General features: G+C 38.4%; 1 protein-coding gene across 6 annotated transcripts in view; it reads right to left on the reverse strand.

Annotated features, from left to right (window-relative positions):
* Positions 1-21,502, reverse strand: part of LOC102217803 (leucine-rich repeat and immunoglobulin-like domain-containing nogo receptor-interacting protein 2) — a 191,926-nt gene that overhangs the window by 135,133 nt on the left and 35,291 nt on the right. For all 6 annotated transcript variants that reach the window (XR_002752249.1, XM_023328109.1, XM_023328108.1 and 3 more), the window contains one exon: positions 17,647-17,723. The gene's annotated coding sequence lies outside the window, so the exon portion shown is untranslated. The remainder of the gene's footprint in view (positions 1-17,646; positions 17,724-21,502) is intronic.

Genomic DNA, 21,502 nt, shown 5'->3' on the forward strand with positions numbered 1-21,502 from the left:
TGACTAGACCATTCTAATGAATGAATCTGCTTTAATCTCAATTTTAACAGTTTCCCTGGTCCTGCCAAGGAAAAGCAACTTCTAACGTCAACATGTGAAAATCTCAGCACTTCCTGTTTGGTTCAATATCAATACAATGCAGGGCGAATCTTGTTGACTGTTTTGATGTACGAATTAAGAAATGGATGGAGAAAAGTGCTGAGGAGACTGTTTTTCTTTTTTTCGTATGTTTTTTTACAGAATCTGATCCAGCTGAAGCTAAAACTGCCACTTGAGGAATTTTGAACAGATTCACAGACTATTTTTTTCAATTTAAATATAAAATGTTTATATTTTTGTACATTTTAAGCTTAACTATTTCTGAGTGTTGAGTCTGTATACTCCAGTTAATGATTAATGACTTAATAAATTAGCTGACAATTATATGATATACAGTATATAAATCTCTGTCTCTCTCTCTCTCTATATATATATATATATATTTGTATATATATATACAAATATACTGTATATATATATATATATACAGTATATTTATTTATTTTTTTCTGTTATCTTAGGAGTTAAGATGTGACATTTAGGTGAAATGACTCTAAAGTAGTATTACGTGTAAATATGACCACAGATCAAATTAATTTAAGAGATTAAAGCAAAATTGAACAGTTTGATTCTTTTATATAAAAGTAGCTTTTTGGTGAACATAAGTGGTATTTGGTATGTGATGCGATGCGACATTACAACCTTTCCTGCCTCAAGCCTCTGCATGAGGAGCACAGAAACAATCCCAGCTCAAACATTCATCTCAAAGATAAAGATCAATGTGGCGTTAGCAGAAATGTCAGACATTATCAGCATCCGGGACAATTAATTTCTCAATGTCTTCCATTGACAGGTACTTCCTGGTTTCAGTTCCCGCTCACCGTACTTCTTGCCATCAATCAGCTGCAGCAGTGACTCACAGAGGCGCCCGGCAGGTTAACAAGATGCAAAATAAATCCATTAGTTCATGTCTATTGTCTAGCATGATTTTTTATATATTTCTCAGTTGTCACTTTCCTTGGGTAAAATCACTGCATAGATTATGGTTAGGAACATGGACTGTGACCAAACTGCCTGTTTTTTTTAATACTTTACAAACTTTTTTCTGCTAACAAATTTAAAAAGATTTTTAAAAATCCCAAAAACCAGGAAATATTTACTTTCCTATTCACGCTCACTGCAGATCACTTAACTTCACGGCTCTTGTCTGGTGGAACTAGTTTGGAAAATGCATCTATTATAGTTAAATATTTGTTTTCAAATGTGTGTTTGTGTTTTCTTTTTTTTTCTTTTATTTAATATTTTTTTTATTTTTGGGTTCCTGGCATCAACATTTTAGCCATGCTGCACACCAGCTGCATGGTGAGGCATCCTGGTGATCTGTTTCCAGATATTTGACAGTTTAACTACAATAACCGAAGGCGTTAAAAGCAACATTTTCTCCTTCTCTTTTCCCGGCGTAGACTTCAGGTTTTGCAGCAGCAGACACGTTAACCTGAGCAGAATAAGGCAGAAAATCAGCTCTGCTGCTCTGATTGTTCGTTTGTTCTGTTACTGATAAAACTCCAACCTCACACATCCACTAAACTCATTCTTCCCTTTCTGTTTCGGATTTCTTTAAGACGTTTATATCTTTTCATAGCTCTGCAGAACTGCAGGTCCCCATGACAACAGATTGAAACGTTTCAATCAATACCAGATTGACTTTTTGTTGCAACAAACGTAAGGCTACAACTTAAATCAATGAGCAGCTTTCACTAACTTAATGGAAGAATGTTTTAGTTTTTGTATTTCACACTCTTTACATATGAATTCTTTAGTCAAGGAGAAACACTTTTGTACAAGATTTACTCTCAACCTCCAAGAAGTGAAGTCCTGATGCTTTCTGTTTCTGTGATGAGTTTGTTTTCTATCATTAATATCTGACAGTTTAAAAATGTTGACTGTGTATGTTTTGTATGTTTGCTTCACTTTTTGGTTCTGACATCCTACAAGCCTAAAGATTACACTCGCAGGATTTTACACAGTCTAGCAAAATGTTTTGAATCTGTTTTATGAACTCTGTAGGTTTTTAATGTATTCTCAACTTTTGACATTTTCTCAACATAAATAAAAAGCTTCAACACATTTTAAAGTGATGCATGCTTTTCTAAATCTGTCATGAAAAAAATCTGAAACATTTGGTGCATCATTTGATCTGATACGGCTAAATTAAATCTAGTGAAATCTGTTGTCTTCAGATGTTGCATCATTAATAAATAAAACCATAAGAAGTTTTCATTTCAGCAGTAAATATGTAAATACGTTATTGAAAAAGAAAGATCAAACTGAATTTTATGTCTACATGTAAATACAACATGGGAGGGAAAACTAACTTCATATCCATTCTCTGGATCAAACACGGTGGTGGTTGAATCATGCTGTGGGGATGCAGGGTCAGGAAGGCTGAGTTGATGGGTGGAGCTAAAGAACATGCCGTCCTGGAAGAAAACCTGAGGCGGTGGTGAACGGCAACCTTCCAGCAGGACGACGCTGAACGTACAGCCAGAGATACAACTGATGGCTTCCATCAAAGCAGAGTCAACTGCAGGCCTAGTCAAAGTCCAGTCAAAGATCCAACTGAAAATCTACAGCGAGACAGGAAAAGTGATGTTCACAGATGCTCACCATCCATTCGGACAAAGCTTGAGCTGTTTAGTGAAAAATAATCTGGAAAACTATCCAGTGTCTAAACCTGTGAAGCTGTCAAAAGACATGTGGTTCAGTAAAGTACTGGCTCTGGGAGGCCCAACTGAAATGCACACCACACTTTTCAGATTTTCACTTGTACATAAATATCGATCATTTATCATTTTTGCTGGGATGGGTTGGCGATCTGTCCAGGGTTCAGGGCCCAGAGTGAAAAATCATTTTATTTTTCACTCCTCTGCGTTGATCACATTAAATCCCACTAAAGTACACCAAAGTCTGAGTTCATCATGTGACAAAAAGAAAAACAACTCAACCTGCTAGTATACATAAGGACGACCTACATTCAACAAACACCTCTGCATCCTAAAATACTAAACAGCTACTGTAGTACAAATCATCAATTTAAACTGTAATTCCACCGTTTTACTCAAAAAAGCAAAACAGCCAGAGTATCCCTCCTGGTTCAGAGAAATGCCAGAGCATTTAAAGATCAGGGACAGTATAATAATATATATATTTTATATATATTCAGGAATTTGGTGAATTTAGACAGAAGTACACTCCAACAGAACTCAGCCTGTAAATGAAAGCCTGATGTTTCACATGGAGCATTTAAAGCCACGCTGCCTGGGAAACACATATTGTATCTCTTCACATTGACTCTTTCTATAAATGAACTTCAGGCTTCATTGAGAAGGATGCCATCCACTCTGTAAAGTCACAGAGAGTGGAGGTGCACTGCAATCCATCACTCCTTTCCCAGTGTTTTTCACGGTGAGGTTTTCCCACTCAGGATCTGTTTGGCTGTTCGCCATGGCGACCGCAGACCTTCACACACCTCAATGGCATGGCTGATGTGCAGAAAATGATGGAAACTGCAACTTTGTTCCTTTATCTGGCTGCTCAGTGTAATGACTGTGAAGGTATTAGTGATGATGGAGACTAGACCTGGCTCTGACCAAAGAGCCACAAGCCGTGTGTAATGGGGTGAGGAGCTTGCTTTAGGACAAAAGTAAATTATAGCTCTCAGAATCGATAATGATAAGTAAGCCAATGAGGCTTTTCTTCATTGGCTTTTTGGGAAAGTTATGGATTTTTCCTTTTTAAGAAGTTTGATTTTAGCTGCTGACATTATTGATTCTTTCGGCTTTAATGGTTCTTCAGTCATACAGCAAAACACAGAAGAACAAATAAACGAAACACCACAACAAAAACTCTGCAGTTTAATGGTGAGTTCAGGGTAATCCAACATGGCCGACTGGTAAGAAACAATGGCGATAGTTTGTAGACTATATTTAACTAAATTTATCTTTGAAAAGTTTCCACTGGCCACTAGAGAGGCATTCAGATGGACAAACTCTGAGTTTAATTTATAAAAATACACTTCTGCACCGTTTATTGAGCCACCTCCTTTTCAGGAAGCTCCACCTTCAACCCCCTGGAGGGGAAATGTGTCCACAAAAAGCTCATTAACTACAGCCCTGCTCACCCAACAGCTCCCAGACTGTAAATCACAAACGTCTCGTTATGTTCTGGCCTGTCATTTACACGGTAACAAGGTCTTAGTTGCACAAGAATGCAACAGACTTGACGGCAAGCTCCGGAGAGAAACTTTTTAGAAATGCAGTGTGAATCACGTCCATGTAAACACAAACCAACAACAACTGGAAATGATTTCCATGCATGTTCAGGTCCAGTTTTACTCTTGCAAAGCACAACAACAACGGCGGACCTCTGTGTTCTGTTTGTTCTGCTGCATCTCATGTTAAGGCCAAATCTGCTCCAATGTTGAACATTTATCATGTCAGCAAACACACACAGCGCGTGCGCCATTATTTACACCTCAGTACAAGCAAAATATTAGGACAAGCGGCTTCTGGATCAAAGTTCACAAGGTGCCACCTACAGGCCTGGCATGTGCACTGCAGAGTATCCAGTGCTGTTGTGTAAAATCTATTTTTGTGGATATGCAACGCTCTCTCATCCCTTTAGAAAACAGCTCAATGCAGGACAAAGAAGCCTTTTAGATGTTAGCATGTGTTTTCTTCAAATGACCCATATGCTGGTGGATGAATTGTTACTCCTAGCTTATTTGTCTGTGGTGCTCCTCAGTAACGTTTTACTCAGTTGTGCAGTGTGTGTGTAAAAACACAATAGTAGGTAACTATAGTGACCTTGCAGTGAGATGCATATGGTTGTAGCTAAATAAGCATGACTACTGGTGAATGTGTAGCTTTAATCCAATCTCTCTTTCCCAGTCAATGAAACTACATGATGTCCCTGTAATCACCAAGACTGTTGGCGGCTGGAACCGTCACTGAACAATCAAACCCAGGGAACAATGGCTGTCGATTTCATCTTAACACACAGACTGGATCTCAGAAATCCAAGGTCGCAACCAACAGGAGCTGATAACAGTCTTCGCATCAAAAGGCTTTTTGAACTTTTTCCAAAACAAAGTTAAAGACAGCAAAATGAAGCCTTTTATTCTTCCATTCTCTGACAGAAACAGGAGGTGGAAATGTGGGGAGCTTTCTTGGTAAGTGAGAAAAACAAAGGCACAAGAGGCTGTTAATGCTGACCCACTCACCAAATGAGGCTCCAAATGCATCTTTGTCATTAGGCGCCGCATGGGTGACATACTCATTAAATTGCATTTTACAGGCTTGTCCCACGTCTTTTCCAGTAGCGAGGAGGTAAACATCAACAAACTCAGGAGGTGTCACAAGGTGAAGCTCATTAGCTCGACCACAAATGACTGCAAAGACGAATGTTAGATCAGAGAGCTAACGTTTTATCAGACAGAATTCATTACCCTGAAATCATTAAGACGTTGCTGGATGTGCAGTTCTGGTCAGAAGTTTACATACATCCCAGGCGTGAATTTCATATTAATGTTTGGATTTTAATGATGCAAGTAACCTTTTCTCAAAGTGAGAAAGCACAAAATAAAAACAATTCAGTAACTTTGTGAAAGCAAGAATTGTTTGCAGAGGTTCTGACTGTATGTGGATTTTCTGTAAGGCTCAAATTTATACATACACTTACAGTAGTATTTTGTTAAATAGCCTATAGGAAGTTGAAAATACATTATTTTGTAGCTCTCCAAAGCCTTCTGGAATAATTATGGGTAAATATTCAACTAATGGTCTTATTATTAATTTAAATTGGTTGGTTTGAATGCACAGACTGTATAGTCCATAACATTTCAATGCAGTTGAAATGAGTTAATGACAGCGCCTGTTAACCTGGTTGATCCATTCTAACATTGTGCCAACCTTCAGGATAATACATAATCGATGGATTAATGAAAACATATTACTTCCAAATTCTGGAGGAAGAGTATAAATATTACAGTCTGTATTTGTAATTTTTACCTTTTTTGAATCATAGAACATCCACAGTAACTTCTGACTTGTGCTTATAAAATATTATTTTATGTTGTTTTATCCATCCAGCAGGACTAAAATCTCACCAAATTAATCATCAATAGTCAAAAACGTGACATTCAAACATGAATGGAGTAGCTGTGAAAAACCAACCAATTGAAGCAACAAAATGTGAATATGAATAATGAGGATATATTTTAAAATGCTCACTGTAATGAATTTCCAGGGGTTTTAATTCTCTTTCCGTAAAAAAAAGTAACATGTTGGATATCTCTGCTGTTCGTCAGACGCAGTCTTCTGATCCAGCAGTGCCAGTGGTCAGCTGCCCCTTAACCACAAAAAGCTTCACCGACTAATTACTGCAGTCCAGCTGCCTACACTCTACAAGCACTCAGGCAGCTTTTCCTCCAGTCTCTTCTGTAATTACCATCAGTCCTTATGCAGCTGGGTAAGTCTAACACTTCATCTGGAACTCTTGTCCCTTGCATATTTATTGTTAGATCAAAAACATATCTGAGTTAAGTTAATGCTAAGGAATCAACCACAAAAAATTCAAATTAAGGAAAAAAAGTTTATTGGATTTCATTTTGAAAATCTTATTGTTGACTGCATATTCCAGACTAGAGATGTAATGTAATTACAGGTCATGTTCTCTTTCCACCAGCTGCCACCAGATAACTGGCAGTTAAACTTTCAAAAACTATAAAAAATATGAAGCTGATCTCAAATTTTTTTAATTTTTCTGCTGAACTTTTTAAATGTCATGCATTGATTTACATTGTGAGTTGATTTGTTTTAGATTAAAATATTTGTTTGGATGTCCGAGTGCCTCGTTGTACTTTATTGTGTTCATTCTTGTGTATAAAAAAAGACATTTTATTATTTGAGGCATGAAAAGTAATTCAGTTGTTTGATGGAATGCATGCTGTACACCCTTTCATACAGAAGATAACTGAGTAATATTTTTTGTTCACTTGTAAGACGGTTTAGTTGACTTCAGTTTACACATTACATCTATAAAGTTTTCTTTCATCACAGCAGGTCCAATAAAACATGTATTCCATCTTCATTTTCAGTGATAATCAAAAGAAACATAAGTCAAAAATACTGGTTTTTGTTTTCATGAAAAGAAACAGTGATGAGAAGAAGTCCGCTTTGGCTGCTGAAAGCTGCCCTGCTTTCATCCAATCGTTTCTTGCTGCAGACGCTCTTTGCTCCAATCCATCCCGGCTTGCCATCCAATTCATATCCCTGCATGGCCATATTGCAGAACTATTGTATTGATTTTTTTTCTTTTGTTTCCACTTTTTTAACTTTGCTCATAGAAGCCAATTTATCCTGCTCCATTTCTTCTCTTTTTAAGAAAAATAAACTTTTTACTTTTGTAGAACATTGTAATCTGAACATCATTCCTTTATTTCTCATAAGCTGCTTTAGCAAATCTTTTTTAGCTTTGAAAAATAAACCTAACCTCTATTGTGACATATGCATATTGTAGCATATCTACTTCTAATATTCCTATTATTAGATAACACTTGCATGAATGCTGCCTTGTTACAAATTCATAGATGTGGTCTCTAAAAGATTATCTATGGTCTGCTGTTAAGCTGCAGCAGCCAGCTGCGCCCCAGCCACCTAAAAGCAATCTATACAGCATTCACTCCCTCCAGACACTTGGGAAGCTCACTTAAAGACATCAATACTCCAGGAAATGAGACACAGAGCAATGGCTTCAAAGACTTAGAAGTCAGACGGCTGACTGGGATATCCTTACATCTTGTTTAAGGTGTCGCTGCTCAATGCAGGAAAGTTCACTGAGAAAACTGTTGATTCTCTTGTTAAGATATCAACTTGCACAGACTTCCCATCTTATAAAAACTGTATCTGATAAGAAAAGCCTGAGCTAAGACTGAAATTGTTCATACCAGTGGCAGATTTAGATTTCAATCATTTTATTTTGTCTAAAATAGTTTATCTTCATATTTAACATCTCAAATAACTACCACCAAAAAGATGTTCAGTAGTTTAGTATTATTCTTAAAGTGACACTATATTTCCACCAAAAGCATAAACACAAACAGAATATTAATGACAAGCCTATGTTCTGCATAAATATGTTTCTGTGCGCATTTAAAACAGAACATCAGACTAAAAGCTGCTGAGTAAAAATCTTATCTGTATCAGCAGATGTGGTCGGCTTCTGAAATATTCTTAGTGCTATAAGTTTAAAAATCTCCAATAAACAAAAATGTTGCATAAAAGTTATTTTTTTAATGTAGGAACATTTCAGTTCTATAATTCAGTGAATGGGTAACAGAAAAAAACAGTTTCCTAAACCAAGCTCGCCCTAGTCTGATCCATTTACTCTCAAAAAGTTGCAATAAAAAGAAAAAGAAATAAAACACGACAACAAATCAAGCACAAAGCAGCTCAGCCGAAACGAGCCTGAGAGTGATGACTTTAAGTCCAGTACAGTCAACTTGTGCATTAATCTGCAACACCATGGGAATTCAAGAGGAAAGTAGTTATACCAAAGGCCCATATCTGAAAAATGAGCTCATAAGGTAACAATTTATACAGTGATTTATCCAATAAAGTCAGGAGAAAGGCTGTCTGAAAGCAAAAGCTTGTCGACTGAACAGACGGACATTCTTCCCTGGAATTAAATGAACTCAGTGCCAACCCCAGTCTCCCTGTAATTCCCCACAATGGGCAGAGGTGGCTTGTGGGTAGTAAAAAAACTCCTAAAATTCTGTCAGCTTTCAGGTACAAATTATAATTTATGCTCCAGTTCTGACTAGCATTGTTACTGTGATGTTTCTTTTATGTGACCACACTAGAAATGCCTTCTTAACGTCAGTGAACTGTGCAGCGACCATACACTATAAAACATTGCAGTTGTGATCAGAAGCAGCTGCAGGTCTCACATTTACACACAAACAGTTTCTCTCACTTGTTAGGGTTTGCATGTGTTACTGTAATGTAGTGGTCTAATTATTCTGAGGATTATCTGTAATACTATAATTCTTCACATCTGCAATTAGTTTCTTCACCACATATTTGGTCATAAAAGTCACCTCAAACTAACTACACATTTGGTTGATGGAAAGAGTCAACAGATGATTATACAATCTGTGTTTTAGTTGCTTCAGACAATAAGTTGCAGCCTGAGTTAAATATCTTTGATAAGAACAATGACAGAGAGAGCAATAACTGATCTAATCCATTAAAACAACCTGAATACTTACAAAGGACAGGTAATATTAAACTATTAGAATATTAATGCAGCACTTGGAGTGACATTGATGGTCTGCCTGCTCACTCCCTGCTTGACTTTTTACTTGAGGTATGAACACATGAACACAACAGCCTAATCTTCCTTTTTTGATGCCCAGATCCAAACATTCAGTGATTTATCCCATCATCTTGGTTTGTTTCTGCAAACAGGAGACAATTCTCTTCCATAAAAGTTGCACATTGTAAGCGATGATCAGTTTTAACGTGGATGAAAGCTGCAATACGTTGGCCAGCCTTTGCAAAGAAACATGAGTTTAATTTGAGTCTAACCAATTGTAAGTCACAAATCCTTTTAATTGTCTTCAGTTTTCAAACAATACTGGATTTACCATCAACAAACTGTCAGCCTTGTTCACAACAAAGAGCTTCAATTAACTCAAATTTCTGTTATGTTCCAGCACCTCTTCATAACTCTGTTCACAGCTGCAGATATTTAGGAGCACATAAAGAGGATTAACTCCTGTTGCAAATATTCAGATAAGTTTGCTGCCGCTCCTCTGGAAGGTTACCCTGTCAGTCACACAGCAGCTTCTTAGCAGTCGCTGTCATACCTCCTTACTGCGCCTGCAACTAAGAAAGACAAATGTTGCGGGAATACAAATCAGCTGACTCAAGAATGACAGAGGAGGGATTTGACAATAGCTCAACAAGTCAGTGATAAAAATATGAAATATTACTAATGACAAATAGCCTGCAATCCATCAGCTTCCTCTTTTAGCAAGTGATGCAATGTGAAAGCATTGGGAAGTAAATGTTCAGCTACAGTCTAATGAATGGATGTCTCTTTTTCAGATGGATGACACAAAAACAACAGAAATGTGTCTCAATGCCAAATTTCAGAGCAGTCAAACTGCAGCATCTCTAAATCTGCTGCTCCTCCCATGAATGACTGGATGTGTGATCAACACCTCCCAGTTCTGTCTTCATGCGACTCCTCATCACTTCCACTCACCACTTCCTATTTATTCATGTCTAGAGAAGCAAACTAAGATCAGATCTACTTTACTGAGGGGAATTCCTTGATCTGCGCAGTGATTCTGTTATGGCAATGAAGGTGAACACAGAGGATCACTGGCTTCAACGTTTTACATGAAGAAGTTCAGCTGCTGAAATATCAATAAGACTGTAGCTTCCTCAGCCTTATGATGCTGGTTGTTCTCTAGAGCAGTGGTTCTCAAACTTTTTTCAGTGATGTACCCCCTTAAAAATATATTTTTAGTCAAGTACCCCCTGACACGAGCAAAACATTTTTGGAATTAAAAAGAGGTACAGTGCTGTAAAATCACTGTCTGATTTATTAAAGCCAAACAACTTATATCAGTGAACCTGACAAATACATCCATATTGCAAACATTGCATGGTTAAACAAAAAAGAAAAACAGAAGACGGTGACCAACAGGAAGGTATAAAACCAGTCAAACCTTTTTATTTTAAAGGATATTGAAACTAAATACTGAATATAAAATTCAGTGCATGAACACACATTTATATTTTATCGAACTTTTTACAAAATAATTTTTTCCAAGACTTATTATGAGGAGCCTACTGATTTTTTAAAGATATTTTGAAAAGCTTCACGTACCCCCTGCAGTACCTCCACGTACCCCCAGGGGTACGCGTACCCCCATTTGAGAACCACTGCTCTAGAGAACCACTGAATTTATACTGGGATTAAAATAGTCACACATTGACTGACTGTGTGACTCCTAAATGCAGCTGGTTGCACTGGATTTTATTCAGGGGTGTCAGAGTAGAATGCCTGATTACAAATCCACACTTCTTAGGAGTTTTATTGGTGAAAGATTATTTAAAAACTGTGTATGTCTTTTCTTAAGCTGGATAATTAGAGTTTAGGAGATATTTTGTTGCAAAACTTAAAGGGGTATAAATTTTAAAAGATACAGTGCAACATGTTTTTTAATTCCCTCATGAAGTTGATCATAATTGGAATATTTCTGAAGCTAAACCTTTAGACATCCTCGTTTGCTGGGTTCCTTTCTGACGTCTTCATCCTCACAATGCTTCACATGTTCATTCCTCCAGTGTCTTTATCTGCTTCACAGCTAGGTGGCAATATAAAGTCTGAAGCCTGGTTTTGTGTTGATCTACATAATTCCTGATGGATCCTTTCATGCTCTGCCACCTCCTCACCTCTTAGGATGATGCTGCTGCCTGCGATTTCTCTGGAGGAGCCTCTGATGTGGCAGCCTTTGCTCTCCAGCTACTGCTGGGCCCCTGGCAGGACTGAGGTTGGGAAGTGATGATGTGTTTATAGAGGGAACGACATTCTAACACACATTGCAGCTCACATGGAAGGGTTTCAAACAGGTGGCATCAAACGGATTTGGATGGCGGCTTTGAGAGCTATCAAAACATCTCATCGGCGGCGCCTTTTTCTTCTCCGTCTCATACGGCGGCTAAAGCGTACAAACCAGAGCAAAAAATAACAGTCGCTTTGATCTTCTAATGAAACTCTGATGATGCTTGTAAAGTTTTGTATTGTCTCACCATAGTGTGTCCTATAAGCTCCTTCAATAACATGTTGTGTTCATGAGGATTACAACACCAGGCAGCCTGTTGGTGTCTTGCTCCGACGTCTTTGCATGTGCCAAGAGCTTATTAAACTAACTTCAAAGAGACGTGTCAGATCTTGGTCTTGGTCACTGAGTGAAATACAGACCCTGATCAGAAGCTAAAAGAAACTAAAGGTTTCAGAGGTCGACGCCCGCCCTGTGGCGGGCATGACGTCATGCATTTAAAAGACTTCTGTATAAAAACAAGACGCCATGAGAAGTGTGCACTTCATTTCTGTTGGACAGTAGAGACTTCAAACTTTGTAAAAGTAGTGTTTTTATATTGATTTTGTTTTATATTTACTTCCAAATAAAACCAGGAATATGATCGATCATTTTAGCCATAGCGTAGTGCGCATTTTACGCATGTTGAGTGCAATCAGTAGTTGTTTTATGACCAAAAAGTGAACGAATGCAACATGAAAGCCATTTTTCCGAGTTCCTCCAAGTGCACCACATTTCCGAAGCAACCAATCAGAAAGCATTTTCGGGCATTTTGACTTGAGATCGGAACAGCAGCGCGGGGAGAGAGTTTTGTGGCGGAAGAGAACGGTGCGCTGTTGAGATTTCGGATTTTACTAGTAGTGTTTTGTATTAGATTTTTTGGAAGTAGTGTTTTGTATTAGATTTTTAGATCATACGTGTGTTAGTTAGTGTGCATTAGTGTTTGTAGACGGTTTTTAGTGTTTAGTGTGTGTCAAAATGAGTCGCTACATGACTGCGCAGCAAGCCCTGAAGTACATGTACGAATGTGAAGAGGACGAAGGCGCGCTGCCAGAAGGTTCGGACTCGGAGTTTGAGCTTGACGATGAGTTTTTTTTTCTTGTTTCATTTCTTTGTTTGGCATGGGATATGTACAGTAAATTATTATAATCGGAGTAGATGCACACTGAAACACATTATATGCTAATTTCCATCTCCAGCTTGGTGATCCCTCCATTCTATTCAGGGAGGAGGAGGAGGAGGAGGAACATTTATTGGCGTACAATAAATACATGGGTGGGGTTGACCTGTCTGATCAACTCATCCAGTATTATTCTGCACAACGGAAAACTTATCGTTGGTACAAGACTGTGCTTATGCATTTGGTTGACATTGCCACAGCAAATGCCTACATCCTACACCAAGAGTTGTGCAAAGCCAAAGGAGTGAAGCCCATGACACACAAAGACTTCAATGTGGAGATGGCCAGTCAGCTTTGTAGTGTGGACATGGCAGGTGTTCCAAGGAGAAAGGCAGCTGAACACATTCCTGTGCCCATTAGTGCTCAGCAAAATGCCAGAAACGGCAGACTGCAGTGCAGACACTGCCTCCGGGTGAACAAAGTCAGGAAGGACATGCAATGGAAATGTGAGGGCTGTGATGTGCCATTGTGCCTTCTGATTGACAGAAACTGCTTTGCACAATGGCACAAGTAATTTGTTTTGTCTTGTGGCACCCATTTTGCAAATATTGTAAATAGTTGTAAAAAAAACGCCTGGGAAATTACCCACAATATGGTGAAAATATGACTAGTAATTTGTTTTTTACTAAGTTTGTACAAAAGTTCTTAAAATTTACCCAAAAACTTTTCATGTTAGGCTGTAAAAATGGTTTGTTCAACATTTTTGTGAATATTATAGTAAAAATATCAATATTTTTTCTACTCGGATTTTGTTTCTGTGTGTGTTTTTTGCTCCAATGTGATAATAAATTTTGTCAAAATGAAACAAACACTGTAAAATCACAAAGTTTAGGATGTTCTGAAAAGAATGATACCAAACAAGGTAAGGTAAATAGTTTTTATGGTGAAAATATAAGGGTAAATTCAAAATTAGACCAAAACGGCCATTTAGACCCAAGACTCCAAAGGGTTAAGGAGGTAAAACAAGCAGGAAGCAGCTTTTTTCACTCCGAATAATAGAGAGACAATCAGCTTTTACCTACATTTATAGAGGAATCTTCTTTCGTTGTGGCTTCTCAAGTACTTCACCACCTCCACTATTAAAATTTTATTCTGTCCTCTCTGTGTAATGCACTGCATAACCAACACATTCTCCTTCTATGCATCCCTAAGTGGTTTTACTGACTCAGGCCAAACAAACAGGGAAAGGACACAAAAAGCCATTCTAAACGCTTCACCACACACTTTCACATTTCTTTTAATCTCTGCATGCGTTGCTTCCTGGAGGTGTGGACTCTGTTGAAGTTTGAAATGATTGGGTCTGATTGTACCTGATCGTTAACGTTTGGCCATCATGTATGTAATGCACCAGACCGATGAAGCTGGTTTACAGCCGTGTGCGCTGTAAACAACCTCATGGTGAATACGGCCACCACATCTTCGCCAGCAATAAAATACCTTAAGCATTTATTTTCCACCGACTTTAATCACAAGATATTTGGAAATGTTGCCAAAATGAACTGAATTGTTTCATTTACTTCCTCCGTTGCCAGAAAAATATAAAACATAATTTGGTCAGGCTTCCTTCTCTTTCAGAGGTTCTCATATATGAAACCATCAGCAATAAAAAATCTTAACAGATTGTAGAATTTTTCATTCTAATGCCTGAAACAAAAACAAATATGTGAACACTGATGCATTGTGGAGAATGTGTCTAATGTGCATTTTCATGTATTTTTTATTAATACAGTATTTCAGCAAGCGTGTGTGGGTGTGTGTGCGATAGCAAGCCTTCATTTCTAATTTTGCAGTTTCTTTTTTAAAAGTTCCAGCCATGAACTGGATTTGCAAATTAGCTAGTGGCTAGAAAACCTTCATAAAAACAGAAGTTGCTTGTTTTTATCGTGACATTGTTTACTGTGCTGCTCTTGATTAAATAAAAATAAACTGAACTGAATCTATATCATCATTTACAACACATCCTGTTCACTGATTGAGATAAATAGGTGAATGGGAGAAATCCCAGAAGGAGCACTGAAGGGAGATGAGAATCAAGCAGAATTGAACAGAAAATAAATGACCAGACTTGGATGACCGACCTTCTCACTCCACGTCTTAATGAGGAAACCTAAACCTGCGATCTCGTTGTTTTGGTCACAATCCAAAGCTAATGACCAGAGATGAGGGCAGGGGCGGAGATCTACCAGTAAATCTAGAGCTTCATCTTTCAGCTCAGCTCATCTTCATCACAACAGATGGTACGGCGCTTCCATCACTGCAGACGCCACAACAACCAGCCCATCGCTCTCCAGCTCCACTTTGCCAGGACAAAGTTCTGCCTAAAGACCCTGATGAAGAAAGCACCATGACCCCCAGAGTGGGGTCATGGTGGTCTGATCCTCAGCTAACCAGGCTGGCTGTCAGGATGTGGAGTGCCCAAAATGCTGATAATATTTTGTTTTAATCTCCAAAAAAGAAATTAAAAGTAACAGGAAAATTGAAAAGTAGCATTTACAGGACAAGAAAAAACAAACAACAAAAAGCATTTTATTTCTTTGCAGAGCCAACAAAGGATTATGAAATCATACAGAAAATGTTTTATTGTGTAAATGATAAATGTTATTTCTGTCCACTGAAAGGGAATGAAACAATTTGGCTGAATTTGAACAAAAGCAATAAACGTTCCTTTCTGTTCCATAACTCCCAGCAGCCGCCTTGAGAAAAAACATGGATCCAAACTATTTATCACAGAGCCAGGGCAAGATGTCTACTAATCAGTTTTTGTCACTTTCTACCTGTCATACTGTGTTTGAACATGTCTGTGTTTTCTATCCCCTCTGTGTTTACAATAACCACATCAAAACATGGAAAGATCATTAGTTACAGAATTTTATTTTTTTTTAAAGTCTAAGTTTTCCGAGTCACGGATTTGTTGATAGATAAATAAATTCATTACCTTGTTTTGACTCAATGACACCCCTTTGTGTTGCCCAGACAGGGACAAATTGTTGCCTGCATCCTCATTCTGTGCGTTTTACACGGCATTTATTGTCCCTCAGTGGAATCATAAAGATGTCTGACGAACCAGTCAGTGAAGGTCAGAGTTTCTGCCATCACAGAACCAGTAAGTCCAGCAAAGTAAAAGCATGAAAGGGTTTTACTGGATCCCACTAAACCTCAGAGAACATCTGCAATGGCAATTAAAGCAACATGCATTTACTGTTCCATTAACAGTAAAATGCAGTTATACTGTTACAGGGAAATGTAAACAGTTAACATGAGATTCTGCAGCGTTTGGTTGCTTTCAGTTCCACAGCAGGATGTCTGCTCCTCCAACCAGGCGCTGCGATCTGGGACTCCTGAGCGGCTCCAGTGGTGAGCAGCGAGTGGACAACCTCAGCAGTTTAAAGTTGTGGTTCAGGACTTGGCATCTATAATGTTTCTATTTTATTTGTCAGATTGCTTATAGATAAATACAGAGATGACTAATATTTAAAAATTGTGTCACTAGGGAATTGAAAGTCGAGCAGAACATTCTCTAAATCATCACAGAACATTACATTGTTCTGAAAAAGCATTAATGCCTCTTGATTTTCTTCCACATTTTGTCACATTATAGCCACAAACTTGAATGTTTTATTGAGAAGTTTGTAACTAACTGTTAGCAGGAGCAGCAAATATGTAGGGATTGTGTTCCTGCCGACTAAACAGTGTGCATCTAAATCAGGACTGCAGACCTGAGACTGGAGTTCACCTTTCAGCAGGACAGGTGAACATCCAGCCAGAGATACAATGAACAGCTTACATCAAAGTGTATTCATCTGTTTGGATGGCCTAGTTAAAGTTCAGACTAAAATCCAGCTGAAAATCTGTTGTTAGAATTGAGATTTGCTTATTATTTACCGTCTCCATCCACTCCAAAACTCCAAATCCAAAGTCAGTCTCTAAAGTTAAACTCTAACTCACGCTACAGCCATGTGGAACAAACACTTTTTGAACAATACATCATATTTTTTCCACTTTGCAGTTGTAAGCTAATTTTGTGTCTGTCTGTCTGTCTGTCTGTCTGTCTGTCAATAAAAGGCCAATAATGTTCCAAATGTTGAAGAGATGGGAAAACTTTTGCACAGAGTTCTCTGTTTTCAAAGCCTCAGAATAGTTTAGTACAGAGTAGAAAAAGTCTCGCTCATGTAAAGTCGACTGGAGGCTTTAAAATAGAACAGCAACATATCGGAGCCTCATCAGGCCCTTTATGGGCCGAGTTGACGAAAACGTTCAGAATCAGGGATATTTATTCAATCTTCCTCTCTCATCATCATCATCACATTAAAAAGTAGTAGTCACAGAGAACAGCACGTTCTGGTGGCCTAGTTTAAAAAGCCACCCACGTATTCAGCTGCTATCAGTGCACCTGCAGGTGTGCTGGAGTGTATATTTATACCTCTACAGCGAACCGAACACTGGAAAGGTACAAGATTCTTTTCCCATTGTGTCACAGCTTCCTTAGAGGCCAAATTACTTCTGCTTCCAAAACACGTAAAGATAAGCAGGACGGGGATTTGAAAAGAGGAAAGTTTGATGTTGGAAGTTTATTTTCTCTACAGCACCTTTTTTTCCCTTACATGTAGCATCTAGCACACTTTGCCTTTACTGCAGCCGAGGTATCACCAATATTCATGACTAACATCTGCTACAGTCATGCATGAAATCCAGCTTTATTTCCAACAAGGCTCATTTTTTATTTTAATTCTGTTAATAAAAATGATTAACTTACATCTCACGTATGAAGGTGAAGAACATTTCTGCTTCTTTCCAGGAGAAAGAGTCGACAGCTCCACGTGCAGAGTTACTCTGAAAGACAAGGAGCATAAAAATCATTAAGTACATAAGATAAGCATGATAAAACATTACAGGAATATTACTGTCCTTTTTGTAGATCTCTACATCACAACCAAAAAATGTTAAATTTTGTTTTACAGCTGCAATCCAAAAATAATCCCAACACGCTCACTTCAATACTCCCTCTAAACATTGATTTCTAAAGCTAATGATCCAGTAAAATTATTATAGAAAACTATTTTGAGGTAGATTTAACTGCAAGTTCACATAAAAGTTTGGCTCTTTACCCAGTTTCAGGACTCTGAGCATCTTTTAGCGTTATTTACTTGCAGACGAGCCTCCTGCTCCTGTGAGTCTGAACGTTTGGCCATTCTTGACACACAGAAGCCGCCGTCTCAGTGATGTTTGCTGGGGTTTGTGCTGCAACAGCCTTCCTTAAATCCCATCAAACATTTAAACGTGGCGACTATAAAAGCCTCTCGGGGGTCCAGTCGGGATCTTTTTCTCAATCAAGCCTTGGCTGACTTTGGAATGGGACCGAGATCACAGTCCGCTAATCCACAGGTTTAACCCGTCAACAGAAGGCATCACATCCCTTTTAAACAGACCTGGAATTACAGAGAATCAACGACTCCAAAAACACCAAGTCTGGTGGAAAAAAGGCTCCACATCAGTAATGACCTATTTCCATGTTTCACCAGATTTCTGGTCAACCAGTCCTGATACTTCCAATTTGCTTTCACCGGTCCATAAGGCTGCCTCTGAAGTGTTTTCCAGATTTCTCCTGGCATGGTCCAGGTGGTTTTTGGTGTCAGTTGTGAATGAAGTTCATCCATCAGGTCCTTGTTTCTTCAGTGTGGGTCTTCTAATTACCACTGGATCGTTGTACCAGCCTTCATCAGTCTCCTGCAGAAGTTTCACATAACCAGGATTCTCAGAGCCCTTGGTGACATTTGGTTCTTTTTTTTACTGCCAGGCAGGTTTGCTGTTGATCCATATATTCAGGTTTCCTTCTAACCTTTCCAACTGTGTCTTTTTTTGTTTACTTTTTGTAAATCTTTTAACACCTGAAAGGTTTGTTGATGCCTCTGTGGACCTGGATGAGGTGGAGGTCGTTCCTGCATCACAGCTGAGCTAAATGAAGTCTCGTTATCGTCTTTCTGACAGACTAATTATGTTCCAGCTTTAAGCCACTCAGCTTTAGAAACAGTGTTTAATAATAATGTTGAATAACAACGATATGGCGATTTGAATGAAATATGGGATTACACAGAACTTTATGATTCTTCTGTTGCCTTTTTGCATCACTTAAATTTTAAAAGAAGTCACTGAAAGCATGATAGAAAACCAACTGATTATTTCCTAAAGTCTTTGTGGGGTTAAATATTTAAGACCACAATAATAGATCCTGACAATATAAAATCTTACAGCAGACCAACACACATTATAGTGATTAAGAGTCATAGTCATTAATAATTCATTTATTTTACTTTTTTTCCCTTTTCACTCATTTACTGTTTTCTTGCACCGTGGTGTATTATAAATAAATACTTTATTTTAAACTGTAAAAAAAAGTTAAGATACAAAATGGAAACTTTTCCAACTTATTTTATGCTTTTACAAATGTTCTTTCAGGGAATAATATAAAAATGAAGTTAGTTTGATAGTTTCACAGAAAAAAACATTAAACATTAATTTTTTCTAGAAGTGCTCTAAAATATTTAGATCTACCAGGAATGGAGGAAAACTGTTAATTGTAATGATGATAATATAATTTGTGGCTCAGACCTGTTTTCAGCTTCATAATGTAGGAAAAATGGCACCTTGTAAACGTCTCAGTATAAACTGGACTTACACTGTTCACCACTTTTCTGCTTGTCTAAATGCTATTAGAACCCTTTTAATAGAGGCTTATTTCCAACTTTAACAAATGCATCATATTTTCTCTCATTCAGGCCTTTACTATCTTTAGGTTTATTTAAGGCCTGTTGGATGTACTGCAGCATTTTGGGACTTCTGGGTCAGCTCCCTTCGCCAGTTTGCACTTGTTCGGCGTGTCAGACGTTCAGTTTCTCCTCAGTATCTGTTACTGATAATGGGACTTTAAAATGGCGTCTTTTTATAGCTCTAAAGCAAAGCTTGTCTGCATTGGAAGCAGAGTGCCGCACTAATAAAACTAACCCGGTTGGTAGTCAGGCGGTTAGCTCTGGCATAGCGAAGCAGCTCGACTCGTCCTATTAACAGCCTCCCTACAGATCGCATAAGGACAGGGCCAGCCGGGAGGAACTGAGCGCAAGAAGAGCTAGTGTTAGCACCAACCACTCACAGCTTCCAGGTGGTTTTTACATTTCAGCAACACACACACTTAGAAACAGAGCTCAGTAATTGGCAGCCCCACAGTCAGAAATGTGGCATTAGAGACACCAGCCACATATAGTTAACTGTATTTCAGGAGCATGAGTGGGAAGCACTGAATCTTATATAAAACTGCTGACTAGTGATGAATGTCTTCATTTTCCTACAGTGGCAAACTGCAGTTAAAGATCACTAAAATAATATGGCATTGTTGCATAAACTGAGTTTAATTGGAAAGAGTGTGAGACTCCACTGTTTTTTCTGATCCCCTGATAAAGATAATTATTGCAAAAACTTTTTAGAACTGATCTGGTTTGGGATTAGAGGAGATGGCTTCTAACTTACTTCTTAATTAGAGAATATTTGTCAGCAAAAATATCAGTATAAATAATATCAGTCATCTGAGGACAAATACAAAAGGTAAATGCGCCAGTAGAGACCAGAAAAAGCTTCAGGTCATTAATAACTTAAAGTGGTGGAGCTCGGCTCATGCTTATTAGCGCTTAAAAAATTATTCTCAACATGTGGCTGCAACTACCAATCCAAGCACTCAGAAAAGTTCCCAAGCCATGCTCCATGTAGCTGGAGGAATGAGCTGCAGAAGCTGCTGCTGTGGCCCAGGGTCGACTGAAGCAGGTTGAGTGTGTTACTGGATGCAGGTTGAAGGCAGTGTGTACCTGACAGGCTGTCAATGAAAATCCTGGGATTGTTTTTTCTAAAGAAGAAGGAAGAGGAGGAAAAAAAGACGGAGGAAGTGCAAGCTGCAGCTCACTGGGGATATATTCATCAAGATTCCAGCTAATCCACATGACTGTGTTCTGATGTGTAAATTATAATATGACAGCACAACTTCATCAATATGTAAAAATGATAATATTGTAGCACTTCAGAGGTCACCGTGGATCATCTGACAGCAATCTGTGCACAAATGCAAAGATAAGTTGGATTTAATGTTGATGATAGCCTGATTGCTCCCACAGGTGTTGTCATGTGGGTCTTCATTCAAGCTGTAGCATCATGAGAGATGGCGCACGCAGCAGCGCATTCCTCCTCCTGCTGCTGATAAGCTCATAATGGGAGCCAAGAAACCTTCAGTGTACAGACTGAGGTCTTCCAGAGCTACGGTGAAAACATTCTGCTAATAAACAGAAGATGCAGAGCAGCGTCTGACAGGCAGCACAGGTCAGGCAGCGTCTTAATCCTGGGTTAAGGGCCTTAATACTGCTTCAGTAAATGACCTGCCTGGTGACCAATCTACAGATTTTAATGAAATGAACCTTGGAGCAGAGGGATAACCACAGTATGTCAACCAAAGCCATGAGACCTTTAATCCTGATCTTTAACTCAATCCCACATTTCCTTGATGCTTTCAGTCCTTTTAGTTGACTTCCTGTCAGCATTTCTCAACATAATGAAAGTTCAAAGTTCTCACTGAG

This window comes from Xiphophorus maculatus, chromosome 23, assembly GCF_002775205.1.
Source record: "Xiphophorus maculatus strain JP 163 A chromosome 23, X_maculatus-5.0-male, whole genome shotgun sequence".
NCBI lineage: Eukaryota > Metazoa > Chordata > Actinopteri > Cyprinodontiformes > Poeciliidae > Xiphophorus > Xiphophorus maculatus.